This window comes from Rhyacophila brunnea, unplaced genomic scaffold (genome assembly GCF_057557595.1).
Source record: "Rhyacophila brunnea isolate RB1 unplaced genomic scaffold, BYU_Rbru_1.0 scaffold_14, whole genome shotgun sequence".
Taxonomy (NCBI): domain Eukaryota; kingdom Metazoa; phylum Arthropoda; class Insecta; order Trichoptera; family Rhyacophilidae; genus Rhyacophila; species Rhyacophila brunnea.
In genome coordinates, this window is record NW_028232796.1 from 7,037,332 (window position 1) to 7,049,675 (window position 12,344).

Sequence of the window (12,344 nt, forward strand, 5' to 3'; positions counted from 1 at the left end):
GGAGTTATGTAATGTTCAACCACACGTCAAATCTGTAATTGAGTTTCTGTTTAATGTAAAAATCTTTGAAATAAAATAAATGCGTCTGGTAGAATCTCGATAGTATATGAATTCGCACCAACGTATAGCTCTTTGCTGTACATTAAAAGATAACTCGAAGTTGAAAAGTTACAATATGTAATAAGGACATTTAAAAGCTGTACACTCTAATGCTGTGCTTCAACAGTAAGGAACACCAAAACGAGGAATATGAAAAATTATTCGCGATAAAAATTATCAAATAAATCAGAGAAAAATAGGCTGGAAGAAATAATGTATATCCATTCTACTTTCCCGATGTTTTGAGCCCTAGTAGTCACTTCATACTCGTAGCAGACATGTGTTTAAACTGGTATTGAAACTAAGAATAAGTCACGCAATGGGTAAAATATTTGATATCCTCATGGGGAAGAGCAATAATTCGAAGCTCTGCGATAAATGTTATGATTGTTGATGCCCATATAATTATATGTATACGATTCCCAAAAATTCAATAAAGCTACGACTTTCAGGAACATTGAGGAACTGAAATGTCACTGACATTGGGAAAAGCTGAAGAGCTCGGTAATCATCAACATCATCAGGGGCGCGACAACCCGGTGTAGGTATTGGCCTCCTCCAACAGCTCCCTCCACCTGTCCCTATCCAGCGTGGTCGCTTTCCAATTCGGTACTCCCAGAATACGGCAGTCACTGGCAGCTCCATCCAACCAGCGAATCTTTGGCCTGCGCCCTATTGGATTGCTGGACATCACTCTCTTTGCCGGTTCATTTGTCATTCATACGGTGCACATGACCTAGTCATCGCAGTCTCCCAATCTTAATTGATTGAACTGCGCTGCAATCTTCGTACAGCCCGTAGAGCTCAGCATTATATTTTCTCCTCCAATTGGTGACGTCCCTGATCGGTCCATATATACGGCGGAGATTTTTTCTTTCAAAAATGTTCAGGGCTCGTTCATTTCGCAGAGTTATTATCCAGGTTTCCAATGCGTAGGTGAGTACTGGCTTTACAAGTGATTTGTAAAGAGTGCTTTTAGTTAGGCGAGATAGTATGCGGTATAATGTCTTAACAGGCCAAAGTAGCATTTATTCGCAGACATGATTCTCTTTTTAATTTCTCCTGTAATATCATTATGTCGAGGAACTGAAATGTCATTGACATTAGGAAAAGAAGAAAAGCTCGGTAATACTGTGAAGTTTTCTTAAAAGAATCAGCGAGTTGCAATCAAAGCTTTTATAAAGCTATGTATATTTAATAAAATGTTTCAGAATGCAACTCTTGTACCGGACATATTTCCACACTGCAATACAGTCAGTGCATTAGCTGCACCTCATATCGGAACAAGTTCTACAGCAGAGGTTCGACTCGCAATGCAAAACCGGATTCAGAGTTATTATTATTAAATAACATTGCGACCGGATAATATGCAAGTGCGAAGCTCGTGGCGATGTACAGCGATTATCTCATGTAAGTTTAACGCAAGGAAGGCTGTGTTAAACGGTTTGCGGGGTAATTTCTGAACGGTTACAACACTAAAGTTTTTAATGTGAAATTAATGTGTTAGAAAAACACGTATAATGCGTTTTGTTTTGGTTAACGCCGTCCAAGAGTCGTGGCGTCTTCTATACAATCTATACGATGCTTCATATATTTATATAGAAAAACATTGATTTTTCGTAGATATCAATAATGATAATAGTGTGTCGTATATATATCATCATCAGCTGGGATTTCTATTGCTGGATGAAGGCCTCTCCAAGCTTCTTCCAACTCTCTCGGTCCTGTGTCTTTCGTTGCCACGTATTTCCGCCGAACTTTACTAGTTCGTAGATCCAGCGGCTTTTAGGGTGACCCTGTGGCCGTTTCGTGCCCCTTGGGTACCACTGGATGACGGCATTTGTCCAGCGGCCGTCCTTTCGGCGAGCAATGTGCCCCGCGCATCTCCATTTCAGCTGTTTGGCATATATATAATATATATGATTTTGCAGAAAATAAGAACAAATATTTTACCTAAAGTATCTATCACATATTTTAAATCCGATTTACTTATTTATTGTCTAAAACTAAAAGCTATAGTCCATAGACATCACGCTACTGAAAATCTTAAGTTATAATTTCCTGAAAGTGTTCTTTTTGAAAACACGATACGCTGGCTCTCAGGTGCAGATCCTTTTTTAACGACATAATTTCTATACTCTTATATTTATATACTGTTCATCAGTCAAAATCAGTTTACTGGTGGTTGAAGACCTCTCCAAGCTGATTTCTCTAAATCTCGTGCGTTGCGGTCCACGCTTTGTGAAAGTTTTTTAAAATAAGTAGATAGTGAATTTTACATGAAAAACTTCTTCTTTTTTCACTCTTTCACGCCCCGGCATTGGGGCATAGGACAAACACAGATTTGCGCGACTTCCCTCGGTCCATCGCTAAATCTCGCGCCTCTCGCCATGCCAGACCTGTAGTGCGTAGATCGTTTTTATAGCACCGCCGCAGGGTGAGAAAGGGTGACAGAACTCCTGAAGGTGTGCCACAAGAGTACGAAGTGTCGCACTATCTGGTGGCATCCAGAACATATGTCCCAGCGACGTAAAAAAACTTCTACTATACAATGTATTGTTTATATTATTTTTTTCCTCAATAGATAAAATAACACATAATGATTATTTTAACATAATATTACGTATTACAAGAACCTACAATTTTTCTAAAATTCTCCATAAATGCCTTTCAAATTTACAAAAAAATCTCAGCTTCTTATTTATACTTTGAATAATATAAATAATGTAATAGTAGATTCAAATTTCGAACGTTTGTGCAAAATTTCAATATTCTATGTAGGTATTACAAATTACTCAGTAATTGGTGCACCTTGTTTCTTTGGAAATGTCAAAATACAGTATATACATAAATACCGACATAGTTCATCAATTTTACAACGTTTTTATTAGCTCGTATTCTTGTTTGTCCGGTGGTTGTTTGTCCAGTAAACATCTTGCAATCGATGTTTAACTAACATACGGACTAGCTAGACATTTGAAACTTTTAGAATATATCAGAACACGATGCCAATGCATTCTTTTAACACTTTTAGCCATCTTTAAGCAGAATTGAATTCATTTTTAGTTAATTCTGTTTTGTATGGAAAGTTATTTCAGAAAAATCCGTAAAAAGTAAAATACTATTATCGGTTGCTAAAGGGTGGTCCTAGCAACTAAATTATTAATATATACGTGCGTTACTATGGAAATCAAAATGACATTTCAGTATTCTATATTTGTTTGTTCGTTTGTTTTTTATTTACTTCATATCAAGTAGGTACAAGTTTGAGCATATTGAGCATAATAATTCAACAGAAAATTTAAAAACGTTGTATATAAAAAGTTCTTTTTATCTTGTAATTATTTATAGTCAATTCGTACAATAACTGCTATCAAATATATTTTTTGTTCATAACACTGTAATCACAGAGTATTAAAAATTTTGCTATACATAAACGAGAGAAAACAATTAATCCCATTCGGCGACTTAATTACTGCTAAACGTTTTCTTAGCTGGAAACGAATCCGTACAATATAATAATATATAACGCGTGTGTGAGATTGCCTAATATAATTTTTCTGCTCTACTTTCTTGGCGTAAGTAAGTCTTTCTTTTCTCACTATTATGTCACATGCAATTAATAATTATAACAATTACTTATATTGCGACACTTTGTGTGTGTTTTTTTTACTATGCGACACCATCCATATCAATGGCACTTTTCCACTTGATTTAGAAATTGAACGCAGGGCTTCCAATTAATAAGATTTTAAATTTAATAAAAAATTATACATAGGTTATATTTGTTTTTTGAAATTTTGTTGTTTAAATTCTCTATTATACAGATACATAAATTTAATATAAAAATCCTCATAATTTTTTAGTGTAATGAATCTGAACAAAACGTCATTTTTTTATCTTAATCTTTGTGCTGAGGTAACTATGATTCTAATGATTTCTTTTTAAAGTGTAAGCATATTATTTTTTAGTGATGTTTTTGAAATTTTATAATAAAGCTTTCGGTCAAGAGAACGAAAAAAAAATGGTATAGAAAGACTTACTTTCACTGTATAAATACGGAATCATTTAGCGAATAAGAAAATATTGCTGTCATATTTATTATTATTAATAATGTCTCACTGATTTATTTAGAATTTAAAAAGATATAATTAAATATTTCTACGATATATTTTTTAAATAATTTATTGTTTTAATATACCTACTTATTGTTTTTTATTTAATATAAAGAAAACTGTGAAATGTATTCAAATACAATTTTCAATATTTATCGCTTATGCACTTTGCCTTAAAGTTATTAATTTTGGAAAGCACCTTCTTAACATTATATCCTCTCTATTCTGGCAGAACACACTAACTGGAGAATACTAGTTTTGAGTAATTTGACTTTGAAGTTGTTGAAATGTTTGAAATTGTCTATCGTGTGAGTTTATTAAGTAATCGTAAAAAGGATGACTTTAAAATAAAGACTGTTTATTTATTAAGAAGGTTTCCAGACGATAAAGTTTGAAATAAGGAACATTTTGGTATAACTAACTCAATGTCATTTTTTCGAATTAGTGTCTTCTGCCAGAACAGTGACGATATGCTAAATTCTAATGTTTCTTTTTAAGTACCTATATTACATACTGAAAGATGTCTGCAGCAAGTCTTGTGCATGGGCGTGATACCCGATAGATGCAGGTTCGATTGCTTACCTTTTTCAAAAAGATTCTTTTTGTCGGTTATAATGTGCTTTTCACTTCCTGTCACTTTGCATTAAAATAAACTCATTAAACTCAGTTAGACCTCACTTTGAGCGTAGCAACCTAAGTCTTGGGCATCTTCTCCCAGGACACTCCCAGTCAAATTGTTTCAGATACTTCACAACACCAATTGTAGGGTCACGCGATACGCTCGATTAAGACCGAGTATGGTGCGGGACGGGTTTCGGTGGAGGGCGCTTAACTTCAGTGTCGGTTATAATATATTTTCTCAGAAGTGTTTTCACAATTATGCACGTATGTTGAATGTATTTATATTAATTATCTAAACCAAAATTAGTGGTAACCCTGAAACATCGGAAGTAAATACGGCGTGACAGATATGATAGCACGAAGGTGTGCCAACTTTTTCCGCTTCTTCAAACGATTTTTACAATTATTTTTCATTAAGTATAATCTTCTTGGTAATAAATCAAGAAAGTAAAATCAATTGACGTGTGAACGGTAATATAATCCGGAATAGTTAAACACATTCCGCCTGTATGTATTCTAGAACTGATGTTATTATAATATTTAAATAATTATGTGTAATCTTATAATTTTAAAACAAGATAGTGATCGTAATATTTCACTGTTATATAAAATTAAATTCATTATGTACGAAATTGCAAAACCCTCACCACACCAGTGGCGAAGGGTGGAGGTAGGCTGTTAATATCCGACATAAATAGTGCACGCTAAACTGCATCTAACACTACAATTTATAGACGGTGTTGGTTAATTTTTAAAAATCAATTAAACCTGCCTAAGCTTAACCATAATAGTTTTGGTATGTTATGGATGATCCAACAAAATAGTGCACAATTTTTCATTCATATTTATTTGTATTCGTTGAATTAACAATACATAGTACACATGGTGTTGATTCATATTTGATAAAAAATACTATTCTATCTATAATAGGTATATCCAAAATTATCTATGATGTTATAGCATGATATTTTATGGATAAATGAACATTTTTTCACTATTATCGTATATGGCTTCGTTTTCACAGGGTTTAATTATTTTAAAAACTAACCAACATCATCTGTACATTGTAGTCCTAGTTCAATAAAAACAAATACGTATGACTGACAGAGTTTATTGTGCACTATTTATGTTGGATCTTAACAGCCCACCTCCACCCTTCGCCACTGCACCATATTACATTATTTGCTCTCATGAAGAGCAGTTCAGGCAGCTAATGGAGTAATTAAGTTCATAAGTTAAATGTAAATAATTATTGATGAACATTTCAAATCCGTAGATAAATATAATAAATAATAATACAAAAACACTTCGTTTGTCTCGACTTATTGTTCTCTATTCAAAATTTTGAATAGCATTTGTTTTCTTGTATTTAAAATTTTGTTTGAATGTTTTTTATAATGTTATATTTACAATATTATTACAATTCAAATTGTAATATGGACAGAATATTTATGTTTTCAAATCGAATAAGCTGAATTCGATAGTGTTAAACTGATGTATTTCAAATCATTAGCAGGTTTCATACAGCTGGCCCGTTCAAAAGTCAATTAATAACAAAATTGAGCAGCCAAGTAGGCGAAGAAGCTATCTCGAATTAATAAACGAACGCCATACCAGTTGCTTAATGTTTTGTGGGAATTTTGTACTATTATCCAACGAGGAATTAATTATGGCACCCATTATTATTCCGGCGAATATTCAAATATTGCAAGATGGCATGACTCAAAGAATCGTTACACGTTACCGAGATAACGTCACACTATTTGTATATTGTCGTAAAGAAAATCGCCTCAGTTACCACCAGTAAAAACAAAACTAATGGAAACTGGCTTACCCTACTGGGTGTGGTACAGTTCTCGAAATGGAATAAATTTAATTACGTCTTAAAGAATAATATGTTATTTTAAATAGCCACACCTGTCTCACAATATGCAATTAAGTTTGTCACGCGAATGAAACGCGCATTCAATGTTTGAGGACAGTCGGCGTCTTTATTTTCAGTTTGTTTAATGGCATAAAGTAATAAAGCAAATTAAAACTTTGGTTCATGGCGGCTAGATTTCACATTTCTATCTTATTAACCCGTTCTGTGGTTACTAGAAACATTGTTGTATCCGGATCCGGACCACGCGGGTAATTATTGCACGATTTTAAAAACTTATTCAAAAAACTATTACTTACTAGAATAGTACTGAAATTTTGAAAGAAATTAAGGTATACCTAATGTAGTGAACATTGCCGATTACAAATTGACAAAAAAAAACAAGACAAATGTTAATTAAAGAAAACAATTTCAACAATATTTAAAAATATATAAAACAACGTGCACCTAAACTCATCTACACGCAAGTGGAATATATCAATATTCGTAGTGACTTTATTAAACACAGTTATTAACACCCCCTCCGCCAATTTGTAAAACCTTTTCATAAAATTTCTCTCCCGTCAATCCCAGCCATCGTATATACTCGTAGAAGTTTTTAAAAAATCGCTTTCATTTTATCTCAAATGGGTAAATCAATAATTTCTAAATTCTATCTACGTATGTAGGTATATACTAAAATGATATTATGTATATGATATATCAAATTATAATTTATTCGTTCAAAAACAACCAATTAACAGAAATCGTACGATCACAACCAAAGCAAAAAAAATGGTTTATACCTAGTCATTAATAACTATTGTGTATTTAGAATAAGTTTTAATTTAACATTGTTTTTTTTGTTTGCTAAAAAGGTGGTGATATAAGACTATCACCTTTTTAGCCTATGAACTAATAAAAATCGTAACTCTAAACCATTATTAAAACGTAAAACTATCAGAATGTCAAATATCTCACTGGCAGAATAGCTTAGTGGTGAACAAATGGCGTAATTATAACCCAGTTACATATTATAATTCTGGGTTATCTTAAAAGAAGAAACAATTTCGAAACAAAAACATTGCGCGTCTGAAATTTTAATTGTGTTCTTCTTCTCTTGGCGTTGCCGAAATAAATTCCTTTTGGTGATGGAATAAACACATTATTTGGCAAGGATTTGTGCACATCTCTACTTTAATTAATTTTATTTTCCGATAATAAAATTATTTAATTAATAAACTGTCAAATGGTAAAGTTTATTAAAATTATAGATTTCATACATATTTACATACTACATAGAGAGTTAATAATATACTTATAGATACAGAATAATAATAAAAGAGTAATACAAAATAACAGAGAAATAAGGTGTAAAATTAAACGACAGTAAAGAAGTAAATACCTAATAATATATAAACAAATATTTATAAAACTTTTGAGATTTCCGCTAGTATCTATATAAAAGGCATCCTCTAGTCCTCTTGGTTAATGACGACTGGTTTTTACATTCTTATTAATCTGTTCTGTTATCGTAAAGTATGAAAAATCTTAATAAACCAGACAATTACTGTACCAAATATAAAAAAATAGATAAGATCTATATCTGAATTAAAGTTCAATCATTGATAAATTATGAATAAACAAATAATGATCCATTTAAAAAATACTTCATATGAGTATATGCGTATATGTTACATACGCGGTGGGGATTGATTATAGATAATATTAGTATTATGTGCACCATTGTTGTAACATTTAATGATCATTTAAAAATTCTTGTGGGTCAATTCTTTACACAAGGCGGCTATCGACTGTAGTTTATCATATTTAACTATTGATGTATTATAATTGTTACAATAAGTTAACCGTGTAAATCTTCCATCTTGCTTTAAAAGTTAAAATAGCCAAGATAGGGGCTGTTAAAACATAGCACTTTTTGACAGTTTAGAATGTTTAGATGGTTAGCCAGGGTACTCAGAAATAATGGGAACTGAAATACCCAACGGGTAAGGAGATAGCAAGTAAGCGTCTGGAGTAAGGAAGAATCCGGGTTAAACTTACACACGTGTCAAGAATACGTTGTACATCTAATACTGAAAACTGCTCTCGGTTTATGCATTTTCGCTCATTTAATGTTGGCGTATTACACACACTATTGCACGTGCATAATGCGTGCTTCATTTTCGTAGGACACTCACACATTCAAAAACCCTGCTTCAACGTGCGGCGTATTGAATATAGCCAATCGGTATTCTATTTATTATCTGTTCTGTGTGGTTAACTTATTGTAACAATTAACCGCCTCAATACATACAAATTATGATAAACTACCGTTTTTTTTAATTATTAATAACCATGTCCTTGCTTTTTTGTACAAGGTGGTTGTTAGTAATTTTGGACACTCACAAGCACCCAGGCTTTGAGAAAAACACATAAATATTGTGTCCTCACCGGGAATCGAACCCAGAACTCTCGGGCGGAAGGCCAGTGCCTTATCCACTGCACCACGAGAGCCGCTGATAAACTACCGTTAATACATAAGTACATTACACTAATACACTAATAAATAAATTAAAATATACACAAGATAGTAAGTGATACCAAGACTGACACTAGAGTGAATGTTGTCACAGTACTACCCTCGTAGTTAAATGCTTTCACATTTAATTAACCACGCCGTCAAAAAAAATGTTTCTGCAGTAGGTATCTAGGAGTACGTTAAAGTGCCCACCACCACCCGTCATATATGCACAACCGTGGATATGCACGGCCGCTTTCTATGACGCTTTAAACGTGTCTGAAAGAAGTGATTTTAAGTGCTCATTCCGTCCCGAGACGGAGCCGCACGGGACTGATGTTGCAACCATGCACCGTAGTGCTTAAAGAAGAAAGTTAAGAAAAAAAAAATTTGTTTTTTGAACTGGCTCTGCTGTCCGCTGACGTTAAGCGCCTTGTGTACCCGCACACTGAGTGTCACGAATTGAAATGGATGAGTCTACAGAAGAGTCGGGACTATCCCGCTCCCCATACGACGCTGCAAATTTCTCAAATGCCGCAAAGTTGGCCTCGGTTGCTACCAGATCTCCATGACCAATTGGGCCCGTGTGAGGACGGACCCTGGCAAACAGCTCCGCTCGTTCGAATTCCATAAGCGGGCAATCCCAGAGGATGTGTTCAACATCTTGGTGGTCATGCCCGCAGGTACAACCCGGCCCATCTACTATCAAGCCAAACTCGTGGAGTCTTGCGGCGAAGTTGCCATGGCCGGTGAGGAACTGGCTAATCCAGTGCGAAGGTTGGAGTCTTCTAGTTTGGTGCCTGCAGAATACGTCTGGAAAAAAACGGTAAGTGTGCCGCCCCTTGGGGGAGGCGGTCCACCTCGCCTGCCATGCCGCAAATGAGGTCTTGTACACAATGTCACTTACAGTCTTCCTGTAAGGAACGTCCTTGGATCTCTGCGGTGGTGTCAGATGGACACCGGCGAGTGTTGTGCTGATCCTCCTCAAGAGGAGGGTGATCGATCCTCTGACTTGGACGTGCAGATCGAGGGGTAGCACCCCCGCGAGTACGGCAAGCGCGTCAGTAGAAGTTGTGCGGTAGGCTTTGGTAAGCGAGATCAGCGCAAGTCGCTGCCCGCTTAGTAGTGCGCGTCTCACGAGAGTTAAGGAGTTTACTCGGGAATGCCAAATGCTGGAGGCGTAACCGGCAATTCCCATGAAAATTGCGCCGTATGCAATCTTAAGGGCTCTATCCCCAATTGCTGCCTGCCATTCGGGCCATTCTCTGATAGGCCAAATTGGCCTTAGAAACGGCCGTCTTGGCATGGTGAACGAAAGACAGCTTGTCATCAAGAATTACTCCCAGATACGTAACCCTTTCGGAGAAACGCACTGAGGTCTGGCCAAAACGAACCGTGGGTGGCCGTCGAGTTATGTTGACCCGAGAACTACCCCTGAGGAGGACAGCTTCCGTCTTGCTCGGGGCAAAGGTCAGCTTGTTCAGCAACCCCCAATTAAGGATTCTGCCCAAGGCGTCCGTGGCTGCACGCTCAAGTGCCGGTCGGCTCGTCGCCCCAACAAGCAGGTAGTATCAGATAATACGTTCAAGACTATTGTTACATTTTATAATAAATTCGAATGGGCGGCTCTCGTGGTGCAGTGCATGAAGCGCATGCCTTCCACCCGAGAGACTTGGTTTCGATTCCCGGTGAGGACACAATATTTATATATTTTTCTCAAAGCCTGGGTGTTTGTGATGGTTCAAAATTACTAACAACCACCTTGTAGTAGTAGTATCAGATAATACGTTCAAGATTATTGTTACATTTTATAATAAATTCGAATGGGCGGTTCTCGTGGTGCAGTGCATGAAACGCTGGCCTTCCACCCGAGAGTCTTGGTTTCGATTCCCGGTGAGGACATAATATTTATATGTTTTTCTCAAAGCCTGGGTGTTTGTGATGGTTCAAAATTACTAACAACCACCTTGTACGAAAAAGCAAAGACATGGTTAATTCTAAAATATATATATATATGTATTCGAATGAACAAATAAACAATGTTTTGCGTGTGTTAACGATAATGAGTCTGGCACTACAGTGAATTTGAGTTAGTGTTGCTATAAGTATCTCTAGTTATATGCCAAACTCTTTGGATATACCTACCCAACTTTATCACTCGGTTACGGTATGATCAATACGTCAATTGTTTTTTGTTTTTATTTTAAATATATTTCTCAGTGTCAATGCGATAATTACCCTATTGACACTATTTCGTTACTAGGGCATGCAAAATTTCGATTAGGAACGCGATTTGAGAGAGTGTTTTAACAATTACATGCCGTAAATTCTTTGTTTATTTTAACGGAAATGCGGCGTCTGGTTAAAAAAAATATTAGGATTTAATTGTTTTGACACCTTGGTACACAATATAATATCTATATACTCTATAAGATAAAAATATAAGTATATAACTACAACGTTTTTATAGCATGCTCAATTTTATCCAACTTCCCGTATAATAATTTCTATTAAATTTTGGAGATGGTCCAGTACTCCAAACATATAATCTCGATACAATGTTCTTTAAAATTACTTCTAACCTTCACTAATTGATTTCTTATGGATGATATATAGCAGTGGTGAAGGGTGGAGTTAGGCTGTTAAGATCCGTCATAAATAATGCACACTAAACTTTGTTAGTCATACGTTTCCATTGAAATAAGACTACAATTTACAGATGGTGTCAGTTAGTTTTTAAAATTCAATTAAACCCTGCGAAAAACAAGCCATACTAGATAATAGTTTAAAATACTCGTCTACCTACAAAATATCTAAAATAATGCAATTAAATCATACATAACTGGATATTTTCATCGATTAAATAATATTTTTGATCTATTATAGTTTGATTTAGGCAGGGCCTATCCTAATCCAACGAAAACAAAGAATGAATGAAAAAGTGTGCACAATGTGTCATATCGCTTATACTATACCAAGACACCCACGGTGGCCGCGCGGCTTAAGCGTTGAACTATCACGCCGTGGGTCTCAGGTTCGAATCCTGGGTCTGGCAAGTACACATATTGTTTTTCAATTTGTGTGTTGGTCAGGGTATGGACCTAATAGATTGAGCAAATGGCTGACA